Source organism: Leptonychotes weddellii, chromosome 11 (assembly GCF_054177405.1).
Source record: "Leptonychotes weddellii isolate Sample4059 chromosome 11, ASM5417740v2, whole genome shotgun sequence".
In the NCBI taxonomy this organism is placed as follows: Eukaryota; Metazoa; Chordata; class Mammalia; order Carnivora; family Phocidae; genus Leptonychotes; species Leptonychotes weddellii.
In genome coordinates this window covers 13,486,891-13,500,961 of record NC_138379.1, presented here as the reverse complement: position 1 = coordinate 13,500,961, position 14,071 = coordinate 13,486,891, and the positions used below count along the sequence as shown (strand labels likewise).

The following is a 14,071-nucleotide window of genomic DNA, read 5'->3' as shown; positions in this document are numbered from 1 at the left end:
ACATCTAAGCATGCTTACATGCCCAGCATCGTGATACATACTACATTCTGAGGATACAGAGCTGAACAAGACCACTTCTCCTTTAGATGAGCTGAGAATCTAGAGGGCGAGACTACAACCATCCAGGACACACTGTCCTTAGAGACACATAACAACAGGGTCATACATTTTTAAACATCACACAGAGTGAACTGGAAAGTTCAGGGTCTCTCAGAGGTTAAAGAAGACCAGAGTACTTTCATCTGGATGGATTCTTACTCTATTTTAAAAATAAAACTCAAAACAGGAAAATTCTCGTATCATTTAAAGATTCACATTTAACAAATTAATACTTTACATAGATACAATGCAATTGAACTCTGCTTTGCATAACGTTACGACAGGATGTTAAAAAATAAACCTCTCATGTATAATAGAGGTGGCAGTCTAGCAATGGATCAGACATTTCCATCTTGACAATGAACACCATCTTCTTCAAGCCTGCCAGCGCATCTCTTTTAGTTGTGTGCATAACTGCAAGTGGTAATAACGTCAAAAGTCTAGACTTGTGAATGTGAGCCTTCCTATTCTGCTCTGCTCATCACCACAATTTAAATGAACTCAATGGCTAATTTCTCTTTTAAGTTTTTTCTTTTTTCTTGAATGTGGCCTTAGACATGATTTGAGGTAACCTCCCAAAGCAAAAGTTTGCTTTTGCCAAAATACATTTAAACTTCACTTCTTTCCCTTCTCTTTGTACCTATAAAACCTGTAGCTAGAGCAGCTTTGCAGCATTCTTACAAACTGAGGAAGGGAACAATCAGGAATCTGAAAGAACCACTACTCCTTAAACCAATTCAATGAGATTCATAATCTTTACACTTCCCAAAAGTTATTTATCTATGGATCAAGTCCATATTCAACCTAAGTTTTCTTAAAACTTCTTTAAAACCTTATTTAACACTTATAATGGAATCATTAACTACAGAATATATTGCTGTGAATATTAATTTTCATTAAATTTGCTTAATCTTGCTAGACTTAAAACATCACTGTCTATCTCTCCCTTACGATCTATATACTATGTTATGTAACACCAAAACACTCTAACTTAAAAAACAATAAATTTCAAAAATATAAAATTCCTTCAAACTTAACATTTGTGAGGCTAGGAAAGGATTACTATACAATGATACTATCAACCAAAATAGGCAGTATTTGTATAGGGGAGACCATTTGGAAAAGGAGATATGTTTCGATAAGCTACAAAAGCAATTTTTTAGCTACGTATTATCTTAGAAAATCTATGGAACTGTAATAAATAACTAAATATCAGAATCATGAAGTTACTAAGGTTTTTGTTGTCATGTAAGTTTACTCTATATACAAAAGCAAATGTTAAAACTATAGTATCACTTTAATTTTATTTTTTTCTAAGATTTTGTTTTTAAGTAATCTCAATACCCAACAGGCAGTTCGATCTTACAACCCTGAGATCAAGAGTCACATGCTCCACCGACTGAGCCAGCCAGGTGCTCCCCCTTTAATTTTAAATACTAAAATAATCTTCCTATTTGAATTTGTAACTTATACATATTAGAGTTCAACTTGAATTTGTTGAATTAGTTTTAATTTTTGCAAGGTTCTAATCAGAAAACATATCTAAAAATGCTTCCTTATAATTTTTGTCAAATTAAGAATCAACTTGAAGTTAAAGGGGTATTTTCAACAATAAAAAGGCCTTATTTGATTTTACTGGTAGTAACACAGAACATCATAGTTCAACTCAACATATAAACTCTGGAAACAAAGAGCAGATTAAAAACATGGAGAACTTACAATATAGAACTTACAACATACACAACAAAGGGTTAACATAATTTATACATTAGAGTGCTCACAAATTTTAAAAATATGAAAAAGCAGCTCACAGAAGAGTAAGAATGACCAACAAACATGAAAAACATCCATCTTCAATAGTCAAAGAAATGTAAATTTTAAGAAGATAAGTTTTGTCCATTAAACTGACAAAGATCTGTAGAAACAAGAATACTCTGAGCTGTCAGGAGTTTGGGTCAAGTGGCACTTTCATAATTTGCTACTGGTTATCTCTGGGTGGTAGTACAAGGGTTATTTACTTTCAGTTTTTCAGAGTATTGATGTTTTGACATTTTTCCACAGAAAATATGCACTTTTTTTAAAATTAAAAAAAATTAACTGAGGATGGCTAAAGCCTCGGAAAATTTGATACTGATGAAACAAAATGTTCAGGAAAAGAAAAAGTAAAACCAGGATTTAACCTGGAGGCTCTAAAATGTCAAAGAGTGCCTCGCAGGATAAGAAGCCTGTAACTCAAGTTAATGAGGAGCTGACAGCTTTTATTCCTTCATCAGATTGTTGTCTGCTTATTAGAGACAGAGAAAGGCACAAAATTTTATTTGGCGATGACTAAATGCCAATTATTCATTTTATTTCAAAATAAAACTGAAGGGTTAAAAAAGTTAGTGACTTGTTATAGAAAAACTTATGAAGGATTATAAGATTCATTTTATATCCTACTTCTTCAAAAAGTTCTCTTTCTGGATAGCAGTTTTAAGAGATTGGTCTCTACCTAAAGGAGCACATTATATACATATATTTATAGCTTATAAAAACAAGGCAAGCACATGTTGAATCCTTTTAAAAAATATTTTGGGGGTTTAGACAACTTATGCAGCTGTCGTAAGACGACTATTTGGGGGCAGTTTATAGCATCATAAAAAAAGTTTTATTTGCTAAATTTGTAAAAAGATGATTTATCATATTTTGAAAAATTCCAGTAAGTTACAACTAACAAATCAGTTGCTACAAGGTAAATATAAACAGACTCACAAAGCAGTAATAGACACACTTTACTGAGGTACAATGCCTTTTACCACCCAGCAGCTCTAAATGCTACCATCAGAGAGGGCAATTGCCTAGCACAAGATACCAACATTTGTTATCTTCAGAACCGTACATATCAAACTACTGGGACACCTAGCGGCTTCTCACCTTCAAATAACATAAAACCAAAAACAGGAACAAATAAAAACTCCACAAACCAACAAAACAAAAATAATAATCAAATATCACTAAAAAAAGACAGCTGTGATGTCTGTAAAGCATACTCACTATCCCGCCCAAAACAAGAAAAGACGGATTCCATTTACTTGCTATGTAGCCACTCTCAGCCTCAGGGTTTTTAATTTGTTTGTTTGCTTATAAATCAGAAAAATGGGAACAGTATCATCTACTCATAAAACTGTTATGAGGTTTAAAAGAGATGAAGTTACACGAAAAGCCCTTTGTAAACTACAAAGTTCTTTTTTTTTTAGATTTTTATTTATTTATTGAGAGAGATAGTGATAGAGAGAGAGCATGAGAGGGGGAGAGTCAGAGGGAGGGGCAGACTCCCCGCTGAGCAGGGAGCCCGATGCGGGACTCGATCCCGGGACTCCAGGATCATGACCTGAGCCGAAGGCAGTCGCTTAAACAACTGAGCCACCCAGGCGCCCCGTAAACTACAAAGTTCTATGCTCTTCTTAACATACTTAACTCTTCTATTCATACAAACCAACTTTTTAATAAACTTCTCAACACAGTATATCACTGAGAAGACTGTAGGCTTCCCTATTTTCAAATTCTCTAAGCAAGGGGCTTCTAACTATTTTGCTGGGTAGAGTTGTGCTTAGAGATATGTGACCTCTAGGTCTTTCATTATGATTCTAATAATGTAGTAATGCCATACCTCTGAATTTATTGCTAAGAAACACTGCTCTGTTCCTAAATTGGTATAAACCTTTTTTCCCATCAAAACTCAAGTTGTCTACCAAGTTTCTTTAACTAACAATAAGTCTATAAAACACTGTCCTCCCAGACTGAATTCCCTAAAAATGGACAGCTCAGTGTTCTCTATTTTTTTTTAAAGATTTTTATTTATTTATTGAGAGAGATAGTGATAGAGAGCATGAGGGGGAGAGTCAGAGGGAGAAGCAGACTCCCCACTGAGCAGGGAGCCCAATGCGGGACTCGATCCCGGGACTCCAGGATCATGACCTGAGCCAAAGGCAGTCGCTTAAACAACTGAGCCACCCAGGCGCCCCTTTTTTATTTTTATTTATTTATTTTTTTTTAAAGATTTTTATTTATTGCTCAGTGTTCTCTATACCAAATACTTACTTGGTGTAAAACTCCAGTTGTTTTTGTTTTTGTTTTTAATTAAGTAAACTCCACATCAAACGTGGGGCTCGAACTCATGACCCGAGATCAAGTCTCATGCTCTATTGACTGAGCCAGCCAGGTGCCCCAAGACTCCACTTTTGATCTATATATTACACAGAACACTGTTTAGAGTAGGTTTAATTTTTTAAAAAAAGAAGTAGAGGGGTGCCTGGCTGGCTTAGTCGGTGGAGCATGCAATTCTTGATCTTGGGGATGTAAGTTCGAGCCCCCACATTGGGTACAGAGATTATTTAAAATTAAATTAAAAAAAAAAAGTAGAAAGTCTTGACAGATCTATGTGTCCTTACTTGTCATGTGTCAAATACTAAAATATCACGTTTCAATTTGTACAGAAATGCTAGGAGATATAATAATATCTTTAACTTTTAACTAACAGTGCTAAAAATGATCACAGATACTAATAAATAAAGCTAATAGGATCACAGATACTAATAATAAAGCTCTTTAGTAGCACTTATTGAAAACTAATATTTCATAACATGAATAAAAATGACATAAAAATATAATATTTTTCTTATTTTCATGGAGGTATTTCTTTGGTGACACTCCACATGTCAACAGAAAATGCTACTGCACAAAGAACTTGGCAATCCTGATTTCAGAGGCTACCTTCCAACACTGGCAAGGTTACTATGCTCAAGTCTTGGTGTTAATAGCTGTTGACAAAAATCACCTTAGCTAGTGAGACTGATGTTTCCTAACCATTAGATTTATACATATGCATAACACAATTACATTTATGATAATGTCTGAATGTGTCTGAATAAAAAATATGTATCTCTTCTCTGTTTTGGTTTTTGGGGAACGGGCCAGATCCTTATTTAGAAAAAGAAAAGGAATACCTATACAGGTCATACCATCGCAACACAGTGTCAGTCAGGGTTTTGTGACAGCACTCTCTTTGTCATGGTCTGCTGCACTGTCTTGCATCTCTCTCTCTACCACCAATGTTCATTCTGATACGCAGCTTCTACCTCAGCTCCCTGGGCCCGCGCCTAGCTAACACACACATTCTTCTATTTCCTACCTTTCTTTACAGAAATCAAGCACATCTACTAAAATCAGCCCAACTATACCCAACAAGAACATTGCAAGTAAATTTAAAAACTCATAGAAATTCAGAATGAAGGAGTCTGGAGAGTAGTGTATAAGAGCACAGTGACAATGAGGCAGAGATTTTAGAGTTGATTGCCACATTTACTAGAATGCTATTTAATGACAAAAAATTGTCTAGATAAGCCTGGCCAGAATCATATAAATCTTTACTACACAAAGGGTAACACAAGAGGGTGTGGTGGTCTTGGCATAACCAATAAGTACTTAATAAAAGTGGAAGTTATGGGAGGATAGATTTTAGATCAATTTAAGGAAGAGCTAAGGATTAGAGCTGTACAAAAAAGGAATGGGTTACCTTATGAGGTAGTGGGCTCCCTGTCATTAGAAGTATTCAAGAATGCTGCATATCATATCCCCCTCTTGGAGATTCACAATGCACATTAGCATATTAAAGGTTCTGAGAAGTCCTGCAGTAAAGAAACCTGTTTAACTTTAACGCAGCATTTCCCAAATTATTTGACCACAGAACATTTTTCCCACCCCCACCCCACCTCAATAATATTTACTCATTTCTGTGGAACTAGAATTCCTCAGAATATATTACAGAAAATAATGAGCTACATTTTTTTAAATGTAGTATTCAATATGTACCCGAATAACAATCTGTCAGGGATATAGGAGAAGAAATTTCCACACTGGTAAAAGGCTGGAAGAGAAAGCCCTTAAGGTCCCTTCTCTAAGATTCTGTGATTCTATCACATCTCAAAGAAAAGGGCTATAGGGTTTTGATTATTTATTTAAAAAGGCTCCATGAGAGAAAGGCAAGTAAAATAAAAAGGTAGTAAAATGCAAGGTTAACTGGTTCAAATGCCTCCCCCTTTCATGTTCAAAGCCCAATCCCTAAAAGATAAGAGAGACACCTCAAGGACAGTGAATTATCAAAAAGAAGCCTTCACCAAGTATCTACTCCAGCCACTACATTAATTAAAATTTGAGAGAGAGAATTTAAAAAACAAAAACAAAAAGAAGTAGCCTCGTATTAGGGAACGATCCTATTCCAGCTCTCTGGTTTAATTTTTTATCATAATACATGCTCTCCAAATAAGGTTAATATTTGTTTGATCCTTAGTCACTAGACTGCCCTATGCAATCTGCGATCTTGAATTAGACATTCAAAAAAATGATTAAAGTGTGACGATTTATAAGCTGTTAGTGTAGATACTAAAGTAGATATTAGGAAAAAAATATGTTGCCTATATGCCCCCACACTGCTACATTTCACTCTCTCTCTTATTTTTTCCTCTTTTAGAATTATACAAACAACACACACTAAAAATGTAGTATCAGACATGAAGCCAATCCAGCAGTAAATTTAAGGATATAAATGCTTAAGATTCCCAAATTTCAAAGTCAAGGTTCCCATAGTTACATTAACCTAGCCATTTTGCACATACACTAAGGCCATCAAATTTAACAGCATATTAAGTAATACAAAACACAATAGGAACCTGAACTTTTGAAATTCCTGACTTTAGAATTTTCAGCTCTAACCACTGCATTAAGAACATTTTTGGTAAAGGGGACCTTTACATTTTAACAGGTTATCGAATGTAGGAACATGCAAGCCCAGCAGTATTATTAGAAACACAAACGCATTTGAGATACAGCTACGTGAAATTAGACAAAAATTCACTTTCACTCAGTGCAAACAGTAAAGCCTCATTTCTGGGAGAGAGCTTTTTTGAAAAAAAAAAAAAAATCACTGAACATCTGAATTATTACCCAACTAGCATCAGGCACACTATACCTGCCTCGTGAAAGTACTTACCAATTTTGGGGAAACGGGCTCTCCTTCAGCTCTCTTGCTCCCTACAGCAGAAGAAGGGGAAAATGCAATTAGACTACAAACACAGATTTATGACATGTCATTAAAGCTGAAGACTTACAGATTTCTGACTTTAAGAAGAAAAAACAAAACACACAAAAATCTCCAAAGCTTTTAACCACCACCCCACCCTACTCCAAAAATGGGAAAAGATGTAGTTTTCACAGCAAGGAAAAAAATCCAAAGGCAGTTAAATCTCTAATTTTCCATTTTTCACTTTTCCACAATTTTTCCAAGACAAGGAAAAGTAAGTAGTTGGCAGTCTCCCTTTCCTAAGAGACACACAAAAATAAAATGTACCTCATCTAAATAACACACAAATACAGGCTCATCCCCAACAAATGGGCTTCACTGTTCATTGCTTTATACTAACAAATTAAGGTTACATCACTGACCTTTAGTTTGGTCTTTAAAAGGTCTTTTTTCAATTAATCTTGAAATGGACTTGTCTGATACAAGGCTTTAAAATTAACAGCATTTTATTTGTATCATCATAATTTTTTTTTTTTAATTTTATTTATTTGTCAGAGAGAGACAGAGCACAAGCAGGGAGAGCGGCAGGCAGAGGGAGAAGCAGGCTCCCCGCTGAGCAGGGAGCCCGATGTGGGACTCCATCCCAGGACCCTGGGATCATGACCTGAGCCAAAGGCAGCCGCTTAACCTACTGAGCCACCCAGGCGCCCCTGTATCATCCTAATGTCAATTAAACTTTTCATTCACATTCTTCAAGTCTCACCAATTAAGACTGTAAGCTACGTAAACAAACATGCCTTTCTCTCTGCCACATATTTAATCAGTGATAGAGCCAGAAAGAAAATTAAGGTTTTGGGATCTCAATCTAATGCTCAATGATGCTTTTATTAATTACATTTTTTAAGATTAACTAAACTCCATTAAGTTGACTTCTAAGTTAAAAAGTCAAGTCAGGCTATACTGGTTTGTTTTTTGGGTTTGTTTCGTTTTGTTTTGTTTTATTTTTTAAGATTTTATTTCTAAGGGGCGCCTGGGTGGCTCAGTCGTTAAGCCTCTGCCTTTGGCTCAGGTCATGATCCCAGGGTCCTGGGATCGAGCCCCGCATCGGGCTCCCTGCTAGGCGGGAGGCCTGCTTCTCCCTCTCCCACTCGCCCTGCTTGTGTTCCCTCTCTAGCTGGCGCTCTCTCTGTCAAATAAATAAATAATGTAAAAAAAAAAAAGATTTTAAGTAATCTCTACACCCAACGTGGGGCTCAAACTCATGACCCTGAGAGCAAGAGTCACATGCTCTACTGACTGAGCCAGCCAGACACCCTATATTGTTTATTTTTAACTCTTCCCCACTCCAAACTTCTTTTTCAGTTAAAAAACATGAGGAAACAAAAATTAAAATTTTTCTAATATTTTACTATTAAATTATTTAAACTCCACATACCATGCTCTAAAACTTCCTTATGTTTTAAACATAGTATGTTTGTTGACTGATGTTACTTCAATAGTGTTCTCATTTCGAGGGATATTGTAAAAAATCTTCATGTCATCCAGATTATAAATTTTTATTTAATCAAGTACAGTCATACCAAACATGCAGTAAAATAATTTAAAAGGGCCCCAGTTCAAGCAGTTAACATTCATTTCCAAAAGAAATTCAATTTGCAGTTTTATCCTGCCTTTTCTTTAGCAGCAGTACTTCTGAAAGTTCTCAAGTCCATAAATATGGCTATTTTAATCACCAAGATTAGAATGACTTCCAACCAAAAGAAAAATCATGCCAAAGTCTGTAGAATGATGTGGTTATTTAAAAGTGGATTCTCAGAAGGAAAAAAAAATTGTAACTATGTGTGGTGATGTATGTTTACTAAACTTATTGTGGTAATCATTTTGCAATACACACATATATTGAATCATTATGCTGTATACCTAAAACTAATAATAATGTCACAGGTCAATAATATCTCAATTTTTAAAAAGTGAATTCTTAACATTACAGATAGTACCTACAGGATTCTGTACCACTCAGGCACATAGTAAATGTTCAGTAAATATCTGTTAAATGAATGAATTGACTAAGTGGACCCTTAACTTTGTTGATGACTTATTTTCCCTATGAGATATTTCTTGTTAGCTTTCTCATGCTGGTGATAATTTCTTATGCATCAATCCCCCACAGCATTATTTGTTAAATGAATGACTTTGGATAAAAACAAGTAGATAAGAGAAGAAGATACTGCCATTTTAAAATATAATGAAAAGGAAAAGACTGATATATTGTACTAAATCAAGAACTTCTGTTCATCAAAAAAACACCATTCAGAGAATGAAAAAACAAGGCACAGAATTGGAGATGACAATTCCAACACATAGAATAACAATGGTTTATAACCAGAACATATGAAATATGTTGAAACTCAAAGTGATCAGGATAGAATTGGGATTTTTACTTTTACTTATATGGCATTTGAGAAAGTAGAGTCACATGAATTCTTCTGAAAAGTCATAATTCAGTAAAAAGACACAATGGATGAACACCTTATCTCTAGGGCATTTTTTCCAAAAATCAATAGCAGAGTTAATCCCCAATTGATAAAGAATTTTACCATGATATCGTGAAACCATGAAATCATAAAACTAGTCATAGAACTGCTTACAGGGACTGTAGATATCACATAGGAAATGAAAGGCTGAGAGGTTAAATGACTTCCCCAAAAGTCACACACCAATTGGTTGTAAAGCTGGAGAAAAGCTTACAGACCCTGAGATTCCTTTGACTGAGCTGGCCTTTCCACGAGACCTCACCGCCTCTTAACCAGGTGCAGCAGTAACACTTCTAAGAAACAGTAAATACTGGCAAAATATTTTTGGAAAAGTCTCCATATAAAATTTTAAAGAAAAATTATTATACGTAAGCTATATAGGGCAGGTCTTAAAACTTGAGATCCTTCATGCCTAAGGGATCCTCATGAATGGGCTTTAGAGGGGTTTGCCAACCCTACGATACTATATGCTAAGTTCTGTATATATAAGAATTCTGGGAAGAGGAGACCCACAGCTCTTTGCAAAGAAGTTCAGATACTAAAAAAGAGTCAATTATTTTTAGACTAGTGATTTTTAAACACTGTGCATCACAACTACTAGTGTTTCTTCTAATTGACTACCATTTGAAAACTGATTTAAAAAAGATTTTATTTCTATAATTTAGTAAGAGCGAGTGAGCAAGAAAGATCTATACATAAATGTGTACTTTAACACTACCTATATGCAAAATGTATTTAAGTCTGAAATGCAAGTTTGATTTAAGGTGACTGAAAGTCCACTTAATTTCTCACATACTCTTTATACTCAGCTAAGGTAGTTAAAAATTTTAACCATATTTGCTTAAATTTTTCAAATATAGATTTATTCTTAAAAATGCACTCAGAACACATAAGTTGGACTAAATGAAATTATTTTTGCTTTTAGAGATGAATATTATCTTGCTAACATAACTTCCCATGATTTTTTGCAAACTAAAGATGGTTCACCTCTCCAGAACTTCACAGGGAGCTGCTTTAATTAGAGCTGGTAAAGAAATGAATCATTCAGATTTCTAATATGGTTGTAAAATTTAAAATTCCATCACTAAATCAAAGGTGATTAATAACTTAAGTACCTTTTGTAAAATATCTAAAACCTTTGTATGAAGAACATATATTAAATAATAAACAAATTTTACAGAGAAAAGGTTTAACATTAGATCCTGTTTTAAATTAGGCTAAAATTCATCCCACTACAAATTCGAACAATTAAGTTTATAGTCTGTGCTCAATCATAAATTTTGATAAGGGACTAGAATAGCACAGATAATTGTCATTCAAAGACACTTTAAAATGTCACCTTACGCAGAAGATTCAATCTCTTCTCTTCTACTACACCAAGCTGATACACTAATTTTATATACAATAAGTTTTACTGCTTTTTATCTGCCCTTCCTAACTTCTAACAGAAAGCATAAATAAGTTTGAAATACATTTAAATGCAAACAAGTGCTCAGAAGAAAAAGCAGAATCCTACTTAATGAGATTTAGTCCTTTAGGTCCCAATATCATAATCATCCCTGTGTACCCCATTCCTCTTAGTCTTACCCTCTCATGGACATCCCTCTAGCACTTCTCCCCTCAGTTTCAAGAAGCATCAATTTTCCCCTCATTACTGCATCATTTTGTTTCTTCCATCTTTTTTTTTTAAAGATTTTATTTCACTACACCCAACATGAGGCTCAAACTCACAACCCCAAGATCAAGAGTTGCACGCTCCATCAACTGGAGCCAGCCAGGAGCCCCGTTTCTTCCATCTTAAAAAAAAAAAAAAAGCCTCCCTTGACTCCATATCCTTCTCTAGTTACTGTCCCATGTCTATGCTCCCGTTTATAAGAAAACTCCCTCAAAGAGTTAACCATATCTCTGTCCCTAGTTCCTTCTCCCCATCCTCTACTGGACTCACTCCATTAGGGCTTTGGCCTCCTTCTATTCTCAAGATCACCAATGACCTCCCTGTTGCTAAAACCAATAGAAAAATCTCAGCCCTCACTTCCATGTTTGATCAGTAGTATTTGACCCAGTGGGTCATTTCTTCCTTCTTGAAACCCTTTCTCTCCTGACTCCCAGGACACCACCCAATCTTGATTTTCCTCCTAATCTCTCTGGCCACTGTTCTGGATTTCTTACGCTGGTTTCTTCTCATCTCTCAAGACCTCAAAATGTCGAACTGCCCCAGGGCTCAGTTCCTGGCGCTTTTCCCATTAGGTAATCTCACCCACTCTCATGGCTATAAAATGATCTGTACACTGGTGACCCAAATTTTTATCTCCAGCTCAGACCTTTCCCCTGAATTCCAAACTCATATACCCAACTGCCCACTCAATACTTGTCAAATAGGTTTCTCAAGCTCAACGAGTTCAAAAGTAAACTCTTGACTACCTATCCCCCAACCTCCTCTTCAGAGTCATCCCCACTTCAGTAAGTGGCAACTCCATCCCTTCAGGCCAAAATCTTAAAGTCATGCTTGACTCCTCTTCTCTTTTTTCCACACCCTATATCCAATCTAATAGCCAACCACCTTGCATCCACCTTCAAAATACACAGATTTTGACCACTTGTGTCAACTCCACTACAACCTCCTTGATCCAAGCCACCACCATATCTTTCACTTAGATTATCACAATAGCCTCCTAACTGCCCTCCCTCCTTTCCATCTTTGTCTTGCTACAGTCTATTCTCTCAGCAGCCAGAGTACCTCTTCAAAATCCAAGACAGATCCAGTTACTCCTCTATTCAAAATCCTCCAATGGTTTCCCATCACACTCAGAAAAAAAGCTGAAGTCCTTTGAAATGGCCCACGAGACTCTAAGTGATTTGGGCCTCTGCTACCCTCAGACCTCATCTCCTCCTCTCCCCATTGCTTAATCTGTTCCAGCCATACTGACCTCTTTTTTGTACTTCAAAAACTCAAAACAAGTTTCCTTCTCAGGGCTCTTCTATTTGCTTTTCCCTCTGACTGGAACACTCTCTGCCATAAAATATCTTCATGGTTCACTCCCTCAAAATGTTTAGGAAATCTACAGCAGTTGCAAGAGGAGAATACTAAAATAAAGATTACAATTGTCCTCAGAATTGTTCCTCTCCCCAAACTTACTGTGGGGATGTTCTTTCTTATGCTAACAATACCCTTTTTACTGTCTCTCCACCTAGCCAAATCTTGGCCAGTCATTCAGGTCCAGATAAAGATTCAGTAATAAGTGGAGACCTTCCCTAACTATCCCAACTCCCAACTCTTCCTTTCTTTGAATTCTCAGATAGTTTATCATCTCTCACATTCATCTTAAAATTTAACCACATACTGGGCGCCTGGGTGGCTCAGTTGGTTAAGCAACTGCCTTCGGCTCAGGTCATGATCCTGGAGTCCCGGGATCGAGTCCCACGTCGGGCTCCCTGCTCAGCAGGGAGTCTGCCTCTCTCTCTGACCCTCCCCCCTCTCATGCTCTCTATCTCATTCTCTCTCTCAAATAAATAAATAAAATCTTAAAAAAAAAAAAATTTAACCACATACTGTCCCACATTGTAACTTATATGTCTTATCTCCCTGACTACACACACACACACACACACACACACCCCACACACGAGTAGAAATAATGCCTTGCACAAGTAGTTCTCAAACCTGTATCAGGGTAACTCTAAAACTTCAAAAAAAATACATAAATTCACAGGCCCTACCCTTAATAATTCTGAATTCATGATGTTTGATTTAGAGCCCAGATATCTGTATTTTTTTAACTCCCTCCAGAAGATCCTGATGGGTAGGGATTAGGAATCATTGCCTTACAGTCCTCCATTTCCTTCAGTACCTAGGAAAGTAGGCCTTCAAATAGCCTACAGCTAGAATGGACACCCCAGAGAACCAAATCCATTCCTTCATCCACAGGGGAACAGCAATCCAAGAAGTCTACATGACTAGCCAAAAGCTACAAAGATAGTAAGAGGCAAAGCCCAGCCTAAAACCCAGATTTACTGCTCTCAATCTAGGAATCCTTCCATTAGACTGTGCATAAATAAATGAAAGTAATAAAAATCCACAATTCACAGTAAACAGTGATTTTCTAATATTTGACCAGTGACTGCAATGTCCAAGCTCTAAGACAGTGCACATTATGTTTGAAAATGTGAGCAACATTAGCTGACAGAAGACGTAAGAGGCCAGAGAGTAACTGAGGGAAGGATTACAAATAAAAAAATAATTTTTACCAAGTCCTCCTGCAATATGTATAAAAACTTATAAAATCATCTATTTTATAGTTGAGAAGTATTAGGAGAAATAAACGGAAAGAAGAAATCTTGCTTCATCATGCTATAAAGTACAAAAATCCTTATTCACAAGCTT

General features: G+C 36.1%; 1 protein-coding gene across 25 annotated transcripts in view; it reads right to left on the bottom strand.

Annotated features, from left to right (window-relative positions):
* Positions 1–14,071, bottom strand: part of PHF21A (PHD finger protein 21A) — a 190,241-nt gene that overhangs the window by 154,197 nt on the left and 21,973 nt on the right. For 19 of the 25 annotated variants that reach the window (XM_081798239.1, XM_081798244.1, XM_081798243.1 and 16 more), the window contains 2 exons: positions 7,127–7,167; positions 5,654–5,765 (listed from right to left, as the gene is read on the bottom strand). The gene's annotated coding sequence lies outside the window, so the exon portion shown is untranslated. The remainder of the gene's footprint in view (positions 1–5,653; positions 5,766–7,126; positions 7,168–14,071) is intronic. The other 6 variants (XM_081798236.1, XM_081798251.1, XM_081798247.1 and 3 more) reach the window with 1 other exon arrangement.